This window comes from Mesocricetus auratus, unplaced genomic scaffold (assembly GCF_017639785.1).
Source record: "Mesocricetus auratus isolate SY011 unplaced genomic scaffold, BCM_Maur_2.0 Super-Scaffold_100013, whole genome shotgun sequence".
Classification (NCBI taxonomy): Eukaryota; Metazoa; Chordata; class Mammalia; order Rodentia; family Cricetidae; genus Mesocricetus; species Mesocricetus auratus.
In genome coordinates this window covers 29,238,967-29,257,961 of record NW_024429196.1, presented here as the reverse complement: position 1 = coordinate 29,257,961, position 18,995 = coordinate 29,238,967, and the positions used below count along the sequence as shown (strand labels likewise).

The 18,995-nt window shown below is 42.0% G+C and overlaps 1 long non-coding RNA gene and 1 pseudogene across 1 annotated transcript; both read left to right on the top strand.

Moving 5' to 3' along the window:
- Window positions 1–757: 757 nt before the first annotated feature.
- LOC121143754 lies at window positions 758–12,777 on the top strand. Its single transcript, XR_005881080.1, has 2 exons — window positions 758–797; window positions 12,377–12,777. It is a non-coding gene; the product is annotated as an uncharacterized LOC121143754 (long non-coding RNA).
- A 3,343-nt stretch (window positions 12,778–16,120) lies between these two features.
- LOC101838659 lies at window positions 16,121–17,262 on the top strand (annotated as a pseudogene).
- The last annotated feature ends 1,733 nt before the right edge of the window (window positions 17,263–18,995 follow it).

Below are 18,995 nucleotides of genomic sequence, written 5' to 3'. Positions count from 1 at the left end.
CAGGCAGGACCAAGCCACCCTACCCCCACCCTGCATCAAGGCTAAGCAAGGCATCCCACTATAGGAAATGGGCTTCAAAAAGCCAGTTCATGCACTAAGAATAGATCCTAGTCTCATTTCCAGGGGTCCTACAAACAGACCAGGTTACAAAGCTGTTGTCCACATGCAGAGGGCCTAGTTCAGTCCCAAGTAGGCTCCCCAGCTGTTGGTGGAGAGTCAGTGAACTTCCGAAAGTCAGGGTCAACTGTCTCTGTGGGTTTCCCTGTCATAATCTTGATACCACCACCACCTATATGATCTCTCCTCCCTCTCTTCGACTGAATTCTTGGAGCTCAGTCCAGTGCTTGGCTGTGAATCTCTGCATCTGCTTCCATCAGTTACTGGATGAAGGTTCTATGATGACAGTTAGGGTAGTCACCAATCTGATTACAGAGGAAGGCCAGTTCAGGAACCCTCTCCACTATTGCTAGGGGTCTTAGGTAGAGTTATTCTTGTAGATTCCTGGGAATTTCCCTAGCATCACATTTCTCCCTAGCCCAGTAATTGCTCCCTCTATTGAGATATCTCTTTCCTTGTTTTCCCACCCCAATCCTCCCCAGTCGTCTCCCAACTCAACCTTCCCATTCCCTCATGTTCTTATCCCCCATCCCCTCCCCTTTACTGACCCTGTCCCCAGTTTACCCAGGAGATCTCATTTATTTCCCCTTCCCAGGGCAATCCACATGTCCCTCTTAGGGTCTTCCTTGTTACCTAGCTTCTCTGGAGCTGTGGATTGTGGTCTAGTTATCCATTTATGAGTGAGTACATACTGTGTTTGTCTTTCTGGGTCTGGGTTACCTCACTCAGGATGATTTTTTTGAGTAGGTATATAAAGGTGGACAATGTTACTTTGTTTCTGATTTTGGGAAGTGCTTTGAGTTTCTCTCTGTTTAAGTTGATGCTGGCTATGAAATTGCTGTAAACTGCCTTTATTGTTGAGGCTTGTCCCTTGTATCCTTAATCTCTCCAGGATTTTTATTATGAAGCAGTGTTGGATTTTGTTGAAAGCTTTTTCTGTATCTAATGAGATGATCATGTGTGTGTGTGTGTGTGTGTTTATATGGTGAATTATACTTATCAGTTTATATATATATTTAACAATTTCTGCATCTCTGTGATAAAGTCTACTTTATCATGGTGGATGATATTTTTAATGTGTTCTTGGATTTGGTTTTCAAGTATACTACTGAGAATTTTTACTATTATTTCATGAGGGAATTGACCTGTAATTCTCTTTATGTGGTTTGAGTACCAACTCCCCCACTGCTCTTTAAGGTCAAATACACATACTACTTTTAAAAAAATGTCTCATCAGATCTCCCCTTCTGGAAGTGTTCTTGTCTCTGAGATGTTACCTCTCCAGCACTGAAATAATCACTAACATTGAATAAATGGTTACTACATGGCAGGCTCTGTGCCAAGCATTTTGAATATCTTATCATACTTATCTTACATAGCAGCTGTGTATGACTGGTGCATTATCATGATTTCCATTTACTGATGAAGACATTGCATCAGTACGTTATGAAATGCCCACTCTCACACAACTTCTGAGGAGTGATGTCTACAAACTTAGCCCTCAAACATGCTACCACACCATCACTGTCGAGACATTTACCAGCATAAAACTGTGCTCTCACAACTGAATGCATGCCCAGGAATTCCAGTTGTACTCTGGGTGCCTTTAGACAAAGGATCTGTCTTCTGACATCACCTAGCACATGCTACATATGCACTATCTGTTGAATGAATCATTCTATGGAGAACCATTTAAACGGCTTCCTGGAAAGAGAGAGGACAGTGGTGTCAAGTCTTGTCCATCCCAGGTTCTGAGCAACTTTGTTCCTCTCCGCTGGGTCTCAGGTTTCCCCACATTTTTCCTACTTCTAGTGTCAAATCTTGAGAAAACAAACAAAGCCAAACCCAAAACAAAACATGGAATTTTTCTCAGCAATGATGCCAGCAGAGTACCTCCTAAGAGGAGAATGTTTTTCATAAAACACCCAGAAGATAAAAAGGGAAAGAGGAACCATCTCTCAGAAACTCTGCTGAACCCAGAAGAAGTGCAGCAAATGGTTCAATTCACAGAATCAAATATCTGTTTCATCAGTTACAGCAGGATGGCACATTAAGAATACCTTGAAATGATATTCATTTTTTTCTGAGAAGCTAGAAACTTTTTGTTCGATAACCTAACTTTCCCAACTCATTATGAAAGATTTTTTTTATCTGATATAGGAAAAGATTGAGCCTGGATGAATTCATCCATGGTAGAAAAAGGATTGATTTCCTTCATTCCTTCCTTCTTTCTCTTCACCCTTCCTTCCTTGCCTTCTTTTTCTTTTCTTTTCTTTTTTTTGTTCATGATAAGTTTTCATGTAACTAGGCTAGCCTTGTACTAGCTGCAAATAACCTTGAATTCTTTATGTTTGTTTGTTTTTGGTTTTGTTGTTTTGTTTTGTTTTTTGAGACAGGTTTTTGAGGCTGGCCTGGAACTCAGAGATCCACCTGCCTCTGCCTCCCACGCGCTGGAATTAAAGGCATGTGCCACCACCACCCAGTCCAGAAAGGACATGTTTCTAATTGTCTCACCTATTTGTCATTTGCCAAAAACAGTCTCTGTTTCCATGATCCACATTTCACCACATTGTTGACAGGCCTACCCATTTTATACAAGATACTTTCTGCTCAGTTTTGAACCCTGTGGTCCCCAACTATTTATGTAGTAGCTACTATGTGCTAGATGGCTGTTAAGCTTTAGGAAAACAAATACACATAAAATCCTCTGTATTGTCACTATGGCCCTTCAGTTGGGGTGATGCTGACAGGCAAGAAGCAATGAGACGAATGTGTAGCATAATGTTCCATGGTGATGTATATTATAAAGTAATGAAAGTCATGCAAGTCATGCCAGAGATAGGGTGGAGAGTGGGCCCTTGTAAGGAAAAGTCATTCAGAGAAGGTGCCATTTGTATAGAAATGAATGATGCTACCACTTGCTAAACTGGAGTGGAGGAGACTCTTGGTTTATGAGAAAGACATACAACCAAGAGTTCTGTTTTTGATGTCAACACAGGCAATTCTGGTTTAGGGATGTAACTCTGTGGACAGAGTGCTTATTTCATATGTATGAAGCCCCAGATTCTATCCCTAGTACTTCATAAAACTAGGCATGGTAGCACAGTCCCATAACTCCAGGGCTTTGAAGATAGAAGCAGGAGGGTCAGAAACTCCTTCTAGGAAAGAGTTGAGTAAAAGCCAGCCTACGTCTAGGGTTATGAAGGCAATGTAATGCCAGGCATCCTCCTCTGCGTGATGAGTTCAAGCACAGCCTGGGATACATTAGACACCATTTAAAAACAAAATGGGGATACTATATGCATGTTGGATAAACACCTCATTGGAGAAGTTGTTCTCTGACACGAAACAAAGCAAACCTCTTGGAGGGAAGAACTCCTCTAAGCCAAGGACAATAAACAGGCTAGTGGGGGAGAGAAGTCTAGCACACATGGATCAGTGCAGGTGGGGAATTTGTGCAGGGTTGGATTATTTAACAGTTTGTGGGCAGGTCAGGAGTCTGGGATTTTATTCTTGTTAGGAAGCTACAGATGGATGAAAGCTGAGGGAAAAGGCACTTGGACTACTGCAGTTGCTCAACTCAGGGGTAACCAGCAAGGGCTGTGGGTGTAGCTCGGTGTTAAAGTGCTTTCGTAACATCCACAAGGTGCAAGTTCTAAACCCAGCAACACACATGGACACACACACACACACACACACACACACAGAGACACACACAGACACAGACACACAATCCTGTAGTATGTGCCTCATTGATCAAATGAGATGTGTGTGTAAGGAAAATACAAAAAGCAATTCTGACTCAAATATTTGGCTTGACTACCCAATGAAAGATGTTGCTGCTGGAGAGATGGCTCAAGTGGTTAAGAGGGCTTTCTGCTCTTCCAGAGGACCCCAGTTCGGTTCCCAGCACTCATGTAGGGCAACTAATAGCTGCCTGTAACTCTGGGCTCTACGGGGATCTGACACCCTGGTCTCAATGGACACTGATACTTAGGTGCACACTCCACATGCATACACACTTGTATACATAATAAAATACTTTTTAAATATTTCATGTGTATGGATGTTTTTCCTGCATGCATGTCTATATACCATGTGCCTTCAGAAGCCAGAAGAAGGTGTTGGATCCCCTGGAACTAGAGTTACAGGTTGTTGGGAGTTGCCCAGTGGGTGCTGGGAATTGAACCCGTGTCCTCTGGAAGAGCAGCTAGTGCTCTTAATGTCTGTCATTTCCCCAGCCTGGGATGAACATTTTTAAGATGCTGCTGCTTCCTGGCATGAGCTGAGTAGAAGCTGGTGTGTGGTTATAAGGGAGATGCAGAACTGGGACTTCTGTTTGGGGCCACAGCAACTGGCACCTAAACTGAGATGCTGTGTGGACTGAATAACCACCTCAGTGGAGGCATTCTGCTCTAAAGCAGAGCGGAGAATATACAAACAGGAAGTGGAAGGAGTTGAGGGACTAGCCAGGGTTTGAAAACTAGAGTATAGAGCTGTACAGTGTTGATGATAGAGCTGTACAGTGTTGATGCACGTTTTTAATCTCAGCACTTGGAAGGCAGAGGCAGGTGAATCTCTGAGTTTGAGGCCAGGCTAAGTTCCAGAATATCCAGGGCTACACAGAGAAGCCCTATCTCAAAAAATCTAAAATAAAATTTAAAAAAGAATGAAGTCTTAAAAAAAAACAATGTGGATGACACATTCTGGAAAATCACACACACAGAAACACACACAGACACACACATCAGAATGTGAGAGTAGCAGGGATATATGGTTTGATTTTTGGAATAACAAGTTGGGGCTACTAGTTAAACCTCAAAGACAGGGTATTTTAAATCATGTAGTTCTATGTTACACAAATCCACTTAAATGAGGAGGGAATTTGTAGGATAGAGGGGCTTCTCCCGAGACCCAAGGATATCTTGGGCTAAGGTGTCTTGGAGAAGATGAAGGAAAAGAAGTAGAGACTTCTAATGAATAAACATTCAGTGGCTCTGCCCATGACACCCAGTCTTGTTCATTCACATTCTCAATGAACATGCGATTGGCCATAGACAACCAATGAATCTGAATTTCCCCAAGCCAGGCCCCATTTCTGATGCTTTTGAGCAGTCAAAACTACCGGCATGCCATCCTGAATGTGCTGTCTCATGTACTGCAGTCGGCAGGACCAAGGGTCTTGTCACACAGACTAATTATGGTTAAGGGGAAAGTGTGCCTGTGCGCATACGTGCTTGTGTGCATACAAGTGTAGCGATAGGTGATTCTTTTTTCTTTATTGATTCATATCTTTTTATTTAACTTTTTACACATGTCACTCTCAGTGATTCTTAAGGACAGTGATTCTAGGCTGAGTAAGTACACAATGGAAAATAAGGGTAACTAAAAAATATGAAGTTAGGAACTGGAAAAGTGGTTCTCAACTTTTCTAATGCTGTGGCACTTTAAGATAGTTGCTCATGTTGTGGTGACCCCAACCATAAAATTATTTTTTGTTGCTACTTCATCACTGTAATGTTGTTACTGTCAAGAATTATAAATATCTGTGTTTTCTGATGGTCTTAGGTAACCCCTGTGAAAGGCTTATTGGACTCCAAAGAGGTTGTGACTCACAAGTTGAGAACTGCTGGGCTAGAGAATTGGCTCAGTGGTTAAGAGCACTGACCTCTCTTCCAAAGGACCCAGGTTCAATTCCAAACACCCACCTGGCAGCTCACAATTCTAATACGAGAGGATTTAATCCCTCTTCTTACCTCCATGGGCACTGCACATACATGGTACACTGATTTATATACAGGCAAAACATATATATATATATATACACTAAAAATGACAAAATAACTTTAAAAATTATTAACATAAAAATCAGACTGTGCATTTACAGAATAAAACTATATGGACTAGAGAGATGGCTCAGCCGTTAAAGGCTAGGCTCACAACCAAAAATATAAGAATAAAACTATGTGTGTTTCTGTATGTCCATATTCTTCCAGGCCATAGCAACTTTGAAGCTAGCCTTGTCTAACATACTAAGTTCCAGGCTAACCATGGCTCCTTAGGGAAACTATTGATCAACACCTCGTAATATCAAAGACAAGAAAAAACAATTAAAATATGTGGCTGCTCTACCCCAGTTTTTTTTTTTGAGGCAGGATCATGACAGAAAGCCCAAGCTGGTCTTGAAGATCCTCCTGCCTTAGTCTCTCTAATTGTAGAGTTAAAAGCAATGGCACATTCCCAAAGAACTCAAGGCCTTGTAAATGCTTGGCAAGTGTTCTACCACTGAGTCATGTCCACAGCCCTCAACAACTCCTAGTTCTATATATGATGAATTGTTTGTAGCAATCTTACAATCTCAACTTCTTTAAGCACCATTCTTTAAAACCACATTCCTAGAAGCCAATTATTTGGGGCAAGAAATAGAAATTCAGGTATAGATAGCATCTGCATATTGAATTCTAGCTGCTGGAAGTACTGAATAGAAATTTTCATCTTCATCACCCACTCCCTAGTTTTCTTCCAAGAAGTTGTTGGTGGGCATTGGTCTACTTTTCTGCTCTCAGCAGAATGTACAAAGGGTTGTCTAGCTCTGTGCTCTGAAAGGGGTCAAGGAAAGCCTCTTCCTCCATAGAATAGCTGGACAAGAGTCCCTTCTATACACCAACTCCCCACATGTAAGTCACAAGCCTACAGTTTGGCATAAACCTCAAATACACCATGCATTCCAATCTAGATTTACCACCAGTAAGGATGACACTTTAATCTTTATGTTCCTTTTATCTCTTAACAGGTTCAGTAGTCAGAAAGGAGGGAAATGAAATTAGTTTCCTGTCTTCTTCCATTTTCCGTTGCAATAACCCAAAACCTGAAACTATAATAGAGATTAAGCCAGGTATCATGGGGCACACCTGTTACTCTAACTTAGGAGGCATAGGCAGGAGACCAGCCTATACTAGATGAGACCCTGTCTCAAGATCCCCTGCTCCACCATCCCAAATTAAAAACAGCAGAAATTATCTTTATAGACTCATGATTTGGGAGACTGGAAAATCCAAAACCATGGTGCCAGACTGTTCTGATAATCTCATGAATGCTTCCTGTTGCTTCAACTCAAGAGGGGAAATGGAAGGGCAAGCGGATACATTTGGAGCCCACCAAACGATAAGGACAGCTAGCTTAACGACAACCTGCCACCAGGCATTAGTCACAGTCAACGGTCTAACCACCTTTTGAAGGTTCCCATCTCCCAGCACCACCACCACAATGGCAACCAAATTTCGACTTGAGTTTTGGAGAGGACAAACCACATGAAACCACGGCGCAGTGACGTTCCAGTGTCATGGGTTTAATGGAAATGATCTCACACTGAATAAGATGGTGGGGTCCACAGATGCCTTCCACCCTAACACGGTGTGACTCTATGGAGGCCCCTCCATCCCATCCCCTTCATTTTTTCCCCACAGCACAGCTTCAAGCTGCCTCACGGTTTTTGACAGCCTCCATCAGAGTGTGTAGAAGACATTTCAGATTTGCTCTCTTTTCTGGGACAGTGTTCATGTCTACATAAACAAAATGTATTCTCTGGAGCACAGAAAACCAGCACTCCCAGAGAGACAAACATTAAATTTTGATTTTCCACTTTTTGTAATAGAAATGACATCTATTTTTGTTCAAGGAAAACATCTAAATAGAAAGGAAATGAAAGAAAGGAAGGAAAGAAGGGGAAAGAAAATATCTGTTAAGGGGAAAAGTCAAGAAATTCACCCATGCTCACGGTTTCTCTGAAGGTCACACTGACAGATGTTTTGATAAGGACATCCTCTCTGGTGCATGATGGGTAGGTGGTGCTGTGAGTCACAGCATCACTGCCCTACCTTGAACTTCACTGGCAAGTGGGGATGAGAGAAACTAAAGCAAAACCTTTTCCCTTGGTTCTGAGGTCATCAATTCCCAAGTCACCCATTTATCTGAACTCCACACTCTTTACCTTAGTTTCCAGGATCCCACTATGGAGCAGTCTGGTTTAGCAAAGTTTTAAAGTCCACAGCTGAGGAAGTCACAAACCCTAGTGCGGAAGCTACTGCTCCTCCTCTGCAGTGTGGCCATCAAGCTGACTTCTAAATGTTATCTTTATGCCCAGAGACTGGTGCTGCAGTCAACATTGCTCAGAGAAGAGTCTTTGCTCCTCTGCAGCCGGCAGTGCAAACTTCAGAGACTCAGTCTGTCCAAGTGCTGAGAGTAAGTGGCTGTTGGATGCCCATACTCATTGCAGTTATAGGCAGTTCATAGTCGCTGGTGGAATGAGAACCATGTTCTCCAGTGGTGGCAGGTGTCCATGCTCCTGTAAAATAGCTAGTCACCCATGCCCCTGAAAGTAACCACAGTGAAACTCATCGAGTAACACACACAAAAAGGCATGAACAGAAATGGGGCTTGGTGGAAAGAGGAAGGGTGTTAGCCTGAGAGGAATAGGAAATATATGATACATACGTATGAATATATCATAGTGAAGTCTGTTATGTACACAATTACTATTGTCCAAGAAACTTAAAAAATGTTTTAAAAGTTCTAAAAATTAAACCAGAAACTTTTTCCCAAAAAGGGAAAAAAATGTGTTTTTAAATATGAAAGTGGCCTTCAAGAAATGGTTATTTGGAATTCTTAGACTAGATATAACAACTAAGATCGAATCATGCATTCCAATGAGATCACAAAAACCTCTCAACAAATCAGAGGCCCACCAATTAATTTATAATTTTGCATCTGACAAATAATAAGAGATGACTTCAGGAAGTCTGATACTAAAAGTTAAATCCCATGATGTGTCTGTAATTTGTGGAAAGAAAGCAAAGCTAAAAAGAGGATGATTACCTCTGGAGAGTTTCTGAAAGGTACCTCAAGATCAAGCCAGCTGTCCAAGGATGAGGATGGTCCACTCATCCAACACAGGCTCTTCATCATTTTGTTGCTGAATGAGGCTTGATACAAACTAAGGTCTAGTGGTCAATGCAAGATGCCTTGCCTTATCCTCCTACATGCCAAACAATCCTCTTCTAACACTTCCTCTTGTTTTTTGTTCCCTTGTAAATCAGGAGGCCAAAGGTGGACAGAATCTTATGGCATCTGGCCCATGATAAAAGGGTCCACCCAGAATAGCTGCTGGGTCTTTGCCAGTATTGATGAATGTGGTACATTATTAGTCACAAAGGTCCCAGCATTTGCCAGTCTCATAAATTAAGATAAAGTTATGCTCAATCTGTGTTCATATGTCCATTCTAAATTATCTTCATATAGTGATTCTTCTGAGGAAAAAGGAAGTAAAAACGCAGCTGTTGACCATCCCTGAAGATAAATGTGATGTCAGCTTTGGTGTCTCTCAGTGTGCTATACATACCCACTTCAATCACCCATCTGACCTATTTGGGTTCCTGCAGCCCACAGAGCCCTTTGTGTGCCTCATGCCCATTTGCATAGACCATTTTTGTAGTAAAAACAGCAATTTAAAGACCCGTACCTGACTACCAGGATAGTGCAAAGATGAGAACCCTCACCTCTCTTCTTTTCAGCTCTAATTTTTCCAACACCTCTACCTTTGTCATAAAACAAAGCAGAAGTCTTGGTCAATGGGGCTGGTGTTATACCTCACTTGATAAAGTGTTTGTACAAGCATGGAGACCTGAGTTTGGATGCCCAGAATTCATGGGAAATGGGAAATACTGGGAATAGTAGCATACCTCAGTAACCCTGGTGTTGAGGAGACTGAAACAGAAGGAGAATCCCCAGAGGTCACGGGACAGCCAGGCTAGCTGACTCAGAGAGCTTTAGATTCAGTGAAAGACTTTGTGTCAAATGAAAAGGTAAAAAGTAATTGAGGAGGATATCTGATTCAGATCTCTGGCCTTCTCTCTCTCTCTCTCTCTCTCTCTCTCTCTCTCTCATACACACACACACACACACACACACTCTCTCTCTCTCTCTCTCTCACACACACACACACATACCACACACTCTCACACAGATACCACATAATAACTAAATAAATAAATATAATATTTAAAGTATCATGCTTCCAATATGCAATGACACAGAAAAACAAACCACTTCATTCTAAAAGGGAGAAATGAGGTAGATAAGGAATGGCTGGCTAAAGCAAGACTGAAATCCACAGGCAAACCCCAACCCCAGAGCTCTATGCCTATCCTCTAGAAAACATCAGATTTTGGTAGCCATGCCCCTGTGACCTGACACCTGCAACACACAGAAGACTACAGAAAATCACTTCTGAATTGGAATTTTAATGACACTTTGGCAAACCATTCTAGCTCCCTTTTAGCCAGCAGCTGCTAAGTGGTGCAGGATGAGATCAGCCTAGGTAGGTGGGAATTTGTGCCCCTGGGCTCCTGGATAGCCTCCACATCTGCTCTGCTGGTCATTTCATTCAGTGACTACATGCCAGCACTTTGGCGATCCACAGCTGTGGCTCACTGATGTCATCTCACCATGGCATTGTCTGCTGAATCACTTAGCTCCTCTTCCGTGGTGGAAGTGTTCTGGGATCAAAAGACAGGAGCCTTAAAGGACATGCTTCATGTCCACGACATTGCTTCACCCCAGTCTTCCAATACTTTTCTTTCCATATCCCTAACCAGTGGGGCAAATCTTCTACCTTGATGAGTAGAAGTCCGTCCTTGGGCCATGTCTCCTCTCCACACAAAGCACAGTTTTCATCAGTTAGCCCACGAGAAGGACTTTCACCACTGTCCTTCAAGACCACCTTGAGTACAGCTGGAAGGACTTCTTCTATTCCCAGCATGCACTCACGTAAGCTTGCTTCTCTGGAGGAAGCTAAGTCCGTTCCTCCTCTGAAGTGGGTGTAAATGATCCCTCACTAGTCCTCAGGTGAGTGTGGAATGAAGACAGCTTCAGTTCATTCCCAGTCACTGTGACAAAATACCTGACAGAGAGAAGGGGGTTACTTTGGCTTATGATTTCAAATAGTTTAGATGATTATCTGAGCATGGTAGTGTACACCTGTAATCCCAGCACTTTCAAGGCAGAGGCAGGTGGATCTCTGTGAGTTCCAGGACAGTCTGGTCTACATAGTGACTTCCACAACAGACAGGACTACATAAAGAGACCCTGTCTCAAAACAAACAATATACAATAAAAACCAACCCCCAAAACCCAAAAATAAACAACAACAAAAACCTAGATAGTTTCAAAGCTTTGGATATGATGGTCAAATCTAAACCAAGTTCTTTATTTCTGAATTACAATTCTACTCTATATTGAGTTTCTAAGAAATTGGAATTCATAATTCTAAAATGAAATTCAATAAAAATCTAAGAGATCATTTTTTCGTATATGTGTGTGGTGTATTGCATGAGAGTATGTGTGATTGTATGTGGGGTGTGTGTACTAATGTGAATGACAGAGGTAGATGGTGAGTGTATTATTTGATTGTACTCCACTTTATTTAAGGCAGAGTCTTTCACTGAACCTGGAGCTCTTGATTAATCTGGTCAAGCTAGCTGGCTTGTCCCAGAGGATTACCTGTCTCCTCCTGGGTGCTAGGATTATAGGCAGGCCACCACACCCAGTGAACTTTTACACAGATGCTGGGGATTTGAGCTCTGGTCATCAAGCTTTTGTGGCAAGTGCTAAATCTTCTGAGTCATTGTCTACCTCCCCCGCCCCATATCAATATTTTAGAGTCATACTAGAACATTATTAGTAATAGAGACAAATAGAGTTATGGAGATGGTTCAGTGGCTGAAATGCTTACTGCAACACATAAGGACCTAATTCAAATTCCTAACCCCAAATAAAAAGCCTAGAGTGGTGTTCACCTGCTATACCCATGCCAGGAGGAGCTTTTTGGCTAGTCAGTCTAGCTGAAGTGGTAGTTCCAGGTCAGTGAGAGATCCTGTCTCAAAAAAGAAAAAAATTCATTCCCCAGGGAAGGTAAGGCTCTCCTTAGGGGGATCTCCAGAGTCTGTCATTTCATCCAGGGCAGGACTTGGGCTGGGGGTGGGGGGTGGGGGGTGGGGGTGAGGCTGGTGGAGGAAGAAGGGGGGAGCCGGGATTGACATTTGAAGCATGCATGTTTCCAATTTAAATAAAAAACATACATAAAAGAAAAATTAGAACAGGAAGCATTGCTTTTCACTGTGTACAAATTTATCAGGACCTCTGTTATATATCAGAGACAAATTATGTGGATCCCTTATAGTGACCTTTGCTTCTCTGTTTTCAGGAAGAAATTGCTGTAATATTAAATAGTTCACCAAAGAAAGCACTTGCTTAGAAATTTCCATCCTGCAATATGTTCTAAAAAAGCAAGCCACAGATCTGGGAGGTGGAGGATTTGAAGCTCTCCCCAACCTTCCTTCTGTTTCTGTTTCTGCATGTGCTTCTGTCCTTGTCTGTGTGGGCAGATGGCATATGTTCCTGAAAATGTGTGTTTCATAGTCTCGCTAGAGTTGTACACCTCTTCAATACCATGCACTTGAAAGACTCCCGACAACCCTGTTTTTGAGACAGAGATCATCTCCATCTGAATGTGTGGAATCAAGATAGAGAAGGCTGCATACAAAGGAAATAAAGACCCTGATTTTGTCACACACACACACACACACACACACACACACACACACACAACCTTAACCACAATGTGATGTCCCTGTGACTATGAATTGACATGCTATGAGATTAAACCATGTACACAGCTCAAAAAGAAAAAAGAAAAAAAAAGATGCAGAGTAACAAAGGAAGACATCCAACATTAATCTACCCACCCCATCTCTGCCAGGAAGTGAACAGACCTCCTCTGCCAAGTACCCACCATTAACTGTATTAACACAGCTCTACAGCACCAGAGCCGGCCAACTGTGAACTAAGACCTGCAACACTGCGACCCAAAGCAAACTCCTTGTCTGTATAAGCTTATCATCTCAGGTGTTTGCTTACAGAAACAAAAAGCTGATGAACATTGCCAGTTTTCCTTGGTGGAGAAAGGAGCCAAATCCAGGACCTGTGGATTTGGACATTTATGAACTTTGACAAAAACTTCCCATAGTTGTCATTTCTTCATTTGCAAATGGGTATGTAATAGCCAGCATATAGACCTTAGAAAGAATAAATTAGAGAAAATAAGTAACTGACTCTGTCCAGTGTTTGGCGAATACAGAGAGCTTGGTACATGCCATCATTTGTTAGAATGGGGACAAGGAGAGAGTTTCGATGAGACTCTAAATGGGAAACTAAACCGTTTAAAGTCAGAAGTATTCCTGGCACAGAGCATCACCGCCAATCTCCTCATTGAACTGTCTTCCCATATGGAAGCTGAATGTATTAAAAAAAAAAAACCACACTAGCTTCTGCCAGGCAGATCTCAGTTTTCACTACAACTCAGTAAGTCAGCAGTTGTATAAACTCAGGAAATTCTCTAACTTCTGTGAGCCTCACTTTTCGTTATGAAAAGTGGCCATAATTCCTGTATGATTGGGAATAAATGCAGTGTCTGATGCTAAGACTGAACTGTGTCACCTTTCATCATTTCTGTCCCAGAGAGTGAGAAGAGAGTGTGACTCGAAAGGGTTACTAATCCCTCAAAACCCTCAGATCACAGATAAACTCATTTCCCGATCATGTCCCTCCTTGGCTTGCCTGGTTTTGATGACCTGATCACACACCCTGGGGACCACATGAAGGTCACCACCAGAGCTGTACTCCCCATCAAAGACTTGTTTCTGCTCACGTACACTGGGTATGAACTAAAGGACACAATGGGTAAGGACAACAGTCCTCCAAGCAGTCATCACCAAGACCAACCGCTTGCCTTCACTGCTTGAGGAGTAGGAACCTCATGATTGAAAGGATAAAGACATTTATCGAATTACTTTAGGTGTATGTATACACAACATGGAATTAAAAATAGCTACAAGAGGCACAGAACTTGTGGGAACCATCAACCAATTATTGGTCCAATTTGAGGCCCTTGTCACAAGAGGGATCCCAAGCCTGATACTGCCTGAAAGGCCAGGAACCAGAATCTGGGTAGTCCAGAGACCTAGAATAGAGCCAAACATGACTGACCTCCCTCCTCCAGCACCCCCCAAAATGTCAATGAAAAGATCCTAATGATACTCTGCTGAGCAGACTGGAGCCTAATACAATCATTATCAGAGAGGCTTCCTCCAGCAACTGGTAAGAGCAGATGCAGACCCACAGCCAAACATTAGGTGGAGCTAGCGGAATCCTGCAGAAGGGGAGGAAGGATTGTAGAAGTCAGAGAAGTAAAGCATAGCCCACAGAATCAACTAAGCAGGGCTCATAGGAACTCACTGAGACTAAAATGACAGGGAGTCTGTATGGGTCTGAGCTAGGCCCGCGCACGCGCGCACAGGTACACACTGGTGTGTGTGTGTAGCTTGGTATTCTTGTGGGACTCCTAACTGTAGAAGTGGGGGTATCGCTGACTCTTTTGCTTGCTTTTGGAAACCTTTCCTCCTCCTGGGTTGCCTCATTTAGCATTGATAAATGATAAGGGAGGTGCCTAGCCTTACTGTAACTTGGTGTGGTGTGTTTGGTTGATATCCCTCTAAGGCCTGCTCTTTTCTGAAGGGAAACAGAGGAGTGGATCTGGGAGGAAGGGGAGGTTTCGGGGAGGGACTGGGAGGAGAGGAGGGAGGGGAAACTAATGTAGGGATGTAATATATGAGAGAAGAGTAAATTTTAAAAATTAAAAAACGGGGGAAAAAGAAAAGAAAAATCTAACCACACAAAAGTCATCAGCATGCACAGACATTACTTTTTGCTTCATGGTTTTGCAAATGAGGTCCAGAGACTGATGCCTACTTGGCAGATGTGCTGTCACTGAGCGACACCCTCAGCTGTACACGCATCCTAGGCAGGGGCAGGGTGTAGGGCAATCTCCTAGGATCCTCTGACTCTCAGCTTCTTACTCAGAAGAGAAGAAAATGAAGCTGTCAGAAAACAAAATCTCACTTGAGAAGACTAAATTTCAACCAATAATTATAATTAAGGATGGATGAAAATATTGCTAGACCAGCAAGAAAAGCATTAACTGATAAATGAAAAGTTTAATTTAATTCCAGAGGACTCTACATCTCTAAAAATTTATCATCTGCTTCAGTAGTTTTGTTATGAAAGTCATGCATGCATAAAATAGGAAATTAGAAGACATAGGCCAGTAAAAAGTTTTTAAAATCTTTATAAATCCATCTAGCTAGAAAAGAAATAATATCAGCAAATATCTTTTAGATATGTTCTCTGTAGTTTTAAAACAAAACCAGGATCCTTCGATTAAATTATTTTTATCCAACATAATTGAATTTTGTGAGTCTTCATTGGGGACTATTCAGTTTGATTCTACAGTGTTGCTACTATAAACATCACAGATTGGTAATGAATACATAAAATGACTTTGAAGGGGGCTGGAGAGGCGGCTCAGTAGTTAAAAGCACTGGCTGCCCTTCAAGAGACCTGGGTTTGATTCCCAGCATCTGCACGGGAGCTCACAACTGACTCTAACTCCAGTCCCAGAAATCTGTCGCCCTCTTCTTTTGGCTTCCCTGGCCACCAGGCCTGCATATGGTGCACATACACACATGCAGGCAAAACACCCATATACATAAAGTCTAAAAAATTAACCAAAAACAAAACCACACACATACACACACAGAGAGAAAATAATGTAGTTAAGGCACTTGAAAAATTCTGGGAACTGGACAAAAGTGTTTAAAGATGTGTGAGAGAAGGGGCTGGGGAGATGAATCTGTGGGTAAACCAGTTGATGGAAAAGCATGAGGACCTAGGTTTGCATCTACATAGCTCATGTAAAAATCTGGGCGTGGCCACACATCTCTAACCCTAGTATAAGAAATGGCCACCCAGCTTAGCCAAAACCATGAGCTCCGGGTTCACTGGGAGACCCTGTTTCAAAAGCAAGAAGCAGGATGAGTGATGGCTTCTCATCATGGAGGACTACTGCAAGAAGTGGCTAGGACACAAGGAGACTGACTGACTCCTTAAGGCGCTAAGGGAACAATGAGAGTTTACCAAGCCCTATGGAACGTCTGAAAACAATCTGAAGTCACTACAAAGTGCTGGGAAGATTGGGGTGAAGTGCTTAAACAGTTAACAGAAGAAAAATCTATCGTTAAAGGAACAAATGGACCAAGATATGTCATAGGTTGTCGTCGACAGCTTGATAATAGTAAGCTGAAGCCAGGAATGAGAGTTGCTTTGAATGTGACTATGGTAACCATCATGAGGTATTTGTCAAGAGAGGTGAATCCATTGGTTCACAACAGGTCTCAGGGGGATCCTGGGAATGTTTCTTATTCTGAGATTGGAGGGCTGTCAGAACAGATTTGGGAAATAGGGGAGGTAATAGAGTTACATCTTTCAAGCCCAGAATTATTCCAGCATGTAGAAAAAAAATACTCCAAAATGCTGTTTGCTATATGGATCACCAGGCACTGGGAAAACACTCTTGGCAAGAGTTGTTGCGAGCCAGCTGGCCGGCAACTTTGTAAAGGTTTATGTAGTTCTATTGTACAAAAGTACATTGGTACTTTTCTATAATCAAAAGTACTCATTTGATTAGAGAAATGATGTTTAATTATGCCAGGGACCAGCAGCCAGGCATTTTTTTTTTTTATGGATGAAATAGATGCTATCAGTGGCCATCGGTTTTCTGAGGCTACATCAGCTGACAGAGAAATTCATAGAACTTTTATGGATTTAATACTCTGCATAGAATTTAAAAGGTCATGGCTACAAACTGACCAGAAACACTGGATCCTACTTCGCTGTGACCCGAAAGATTAGATAGAAAAACACATTATTGATTTATCAAAGAAACAAGCACAATTAGATATACTGAAAATCTATGGAGGCCCTAGTATAAAGCATGGTGAAATGGATTATGAAGCAATTGCAAAATTTTCAGATAACTTTAATGGAGCAGACCTGAGAAGTGTTTGTACCAAAGCATGTATATCTGCAATTCATATCGACCATGATTTTGTAGTGCAGGAAGACTTCACGAAAGCCGTCAGAAAAGTGGCTGATTCTAAAAATCTGGAGTCCAAACTGTACTACAAACCTGTGTAATTTACTATAAGGTTTTTGATGACTGCATAACAGACACTGACTTAACACAAAAATAAACTTAAGGAAAACTATGTATGTATTGGCAACGATCTCATTAAAAATGAATAAACTTATGTATGCGCAATATAATAGTATGTAACTCAGTCATTTTTTAAAAATTGGCACAGAAAAAACTGTGTATTTGTTAATATTGCATTTACTGCAGCAGAATTTATGAAATATGTGTTGAAGCCTTTCATAGTTGCTTTGTGAGTATTTTGTACAATATTCAAAATGAGCTTTTTTTTTGTTTTTTTTTTGGTTTTTTGAGACAGGGCTTCTCTGAGTCACAACCCTAGGTGTCCTGGAATTAGCTCTGTAGACCAGGCTGTTCTCTGCTTCCCGAGTGCTGGGATCAAAGGCATGTGCCACCACTACCTGGCTTAGGAGAATATTTTTTCATGACTTGTTTTATATTTTGTTTTCCTCATCCTAAAAAATGCAGTAAAATCTTTTAGTTGTCCTGTAAAAAATAAAAAGTGACAAATAAAAATATGCCACATGCAGAAAGATATACTCCAGGAAACTAAAATTATCCTCATGACATCAATGGTATCACTAGCTAGCGCCTTTAATCCCAGCCTTTGGGAGGCAGAGGCAAGAGGATTTCTGCGAGTTCAAGGCCAGCCTGGTCTACACAGTGAGTTCCAGGACAGCCTGCACTACAAAGAGAACCTTGTCTCAAAACAACAACCAAAGTATCATTATACACACTACACAGAGCCATAATCAAACTGTAAGTCTAAGGAAATTGTCCCCTTGGCTAAGTTGTTTTCCTTTGAGCACCCAGCCCTTTGGCCGCCCCCTTCACACTAGCCTCCAGTTTCTGTCCAGATCCTTTGATCTACCCATTTCCCTTCTGGCTCCAAGTTCCCGTTGGTCTCGCTTTCTTCTACAGCATCTGACCCGCTAACATTTTGTTTCAGATTAATTAATGTCCCATTTACTTCCTGCTGTCCCCACTCGGGGCTGCTGAACACTGCTGGAAAAATTCATGGGACTTGTTTGTGTTGGGTTCTCTTGTACACTTGCTCTGCAGCTCACCTCTCTCAGACTGTCCCGTATTTTTTTTTTTTTTTTTTTTATGAGACAGGGTTTCTCTGTATTGTTTTGGAGGCTATCGGTCCAGCCCGGCCTCGAACTCACAGAGATCCGCCTGCCTCTGCCTCCCGAGTGCTGGGATTAAAGGCGAGCGCCACCCCCGCCCGGCTCAGACTGTCCCGTATTTTTAAACGAGAAGAAAATTCTCATTTAAAAATCGTTGTGTTCACCGGGCTGTGGTGGTGCACGTCTTTAATCCCCAGCATTCGGGAGGCAGAGGCAGGCGGATCTCTGTGAGTTCAAGGCCAGCCTGGTCTACAAAATAAATTCCAGGACAGCCAGGGTTACACAGAGAAATAGAAAACCAAAGCCAAACAAAACAAAGCAAGCAAACAAACAAAGTCAAAAACAAACAAAACAGATGGTAGTTTATATATTAGTTTGATTTTAAAATCTTAATTAAAACATATTTATTTTATTTTATGAGTATGGGTGTTTGGTGCCTATTATTCCAATCCCTGTATTCTGTGGAACTGGAGTTACAGATGGTTGTGAGATGCCATGGGGGTACTGGCTAGTGAACCAAGGTCTCCTGGAAGTACAGCCAGTGCTCTTAACTGCTCTCTCTCTCCAGTCCCACAAAAACAAAATCT